Source organism: Aplysia californica, unplaced genomic scaffold, assembly GCF_000002075.1.
Source record: "Aplysia californica isolate F4 #8 unplaced genomic scaffold, AplCal3.0 scaffold00429, whole genome shotgun sequence".
Lineage (NCBI taxonomy): Eukaryota > Metazoa > Mollusca > Gastropoda > Aplysiida > Aplysiidae > Aplysia > Aplysia californica.
The window spans coordinates 662,922-664,821 of record NW_004797699.1 but is presented as its reverse complement, the minus strand read 5'-3'; positions in this window follow the sequence as shown (position 1 = coordinate 664,821).

Here is a 1,900-nt window from a genome sequence, read left to right as displayed (position 1 = left end):
GGGGGGGGGGGCAGCGGTCACAATAACGGAATGGAAAAGACAAGTGGTGCTGTTCTGAAACATCGTTCGCCACACTGGATGCTTGAGACAGTTCTTTCCTTTTTCTGAAACGGTCTATATACAAAGGATATGATGTTAGCTTTTCTCTTTCCGAGTAAATAATATTGGTTGACACAAACATTATACACAAAGTCATTACTTGACATTTAAAATCAACGTTTGGTATTTAACTAAATACCCAGTCTAGCTTCTCTGATCCGCCGATCCAAGATCGAGTTCTTTTGCTTCATTTTATGTTATTTTATACTTTCACTCTGGCTGTATTTCTGCCTGACTTTTTTCTTCAGAGTTGATGCCAGTACATTAAGACGTTACGACATGTGAGTGGTTTAGAGTGTTACGTGCAGCCTATCCATTCATCCGGTGCCTTCCGACTGGCGTGGGCGATCAGGGACTCCAACTTCACTCTTTGCGTTGCAGAGATGGTGTCTGTCGTTCTTGCCGTTCCCAGCCATGTTGTCAACCTGGTGTAGCCTATACTTTCTGCCGAATTTTGTAGCCCGTACTTCTGATACTTTCCTCTGTTGCTTCTAACAATTAACTTAAATGCATTGCCCTTTCTTCTAATCTTTCCCTCTGTTGCTTCTGACAATCTATCTAACTTTTTCCGCGCACAAGATTGTAGTTATAGTGTCGATGTTACGACTTCTGAAGAACGTGCGAGTGGTTTGTATTAGGTCGTCGACTGTTCCATTCTCCATCAGAACCTCAAGGGTAACCACATTTCGAGAGTGGAAAATTTAGGTGCACATTGTATACATTTCAAAAGGAGAGGGATAATTATTGCAACCCTGTCAAAGCATGGGCTCAAAAGAAACAGTATAGCACCAGTACTGTATTATGGTGATCATATGCATTAAACACCGTTATCGACATTGTGCGGTTATTTCAGAGTACGGACTTGATACAAATGTAGGTCCATGTCTGATATGACCATGCCTAATAAGCGGAGAGCCTTGAAAATTCCCCACATCCCTAATCGGAGAAAGACACGTTCAAGTGTACCCCGTTGAAGTTTCTGTCCTGAGTCGCCCACACAATAGCAAAGCATGATAGCTTTGGTACTAACAGTGGGTCCCAGAAGAAATAGGTCAAGGAAGGAACAGAAACACAACTTGGACACTCTAGAAACGTAAAATTCAAACATCCCAGCTGTAAACTAAGTCCGGAACCCACTGCGGCAGTTGGCTGCCTATAGAGAGTTTCCCGATTTTGATGGAGTAAGTTGCTGTGAAAACATTGAATTTTTGTCTCAAAAACAGGAGTTAAAACAAAATAAAACTTTAATTCTTTGGGATGAAACAAATTCTTCGGAGCACAAGCTTTAAACAAAATGGTTATGGGTTCAAAGGGAAGGTCCTTTTCAACAGCCTTTACAGCTTTGACAAAAACTCCCTTAAGTAGGAGACTGAGAGCTAGATTTTTTTTTAGCCTGTAAAAACAGCATTCAGCTTGCTGCTTGCCTGTACCGTTTGAGCGAGCACGACATGTGGGCATACACAGACGCATCCCATCTTTGACATCAGGGCACACCACAGCCTCACGGTGCTGCTGGGCTATTGTGGGATGGTGAGATGGTGGGCTATGGTGGGTGGCATTTTTGCCTGAAGGCCGAAGGTGTGCAGAATGTTTATTTTCCCGGGCTGGTGTGAGGGCAGATAAGTGTGCTGGAAGCGCTGTCTCTGCCGGCCGGAGACAAACACAGGAGGAGATAAACTGTCACGTCCCGAGTCCCGTGGGACGACGAGTTAGGGGATACGTCACCTCCTGGCTCTTGCGGGGGCTGCAAAACAGTGTGAATGTGTGTGTGTGTGTGTGTGTGTGTGTGTGTGTCAGTGTG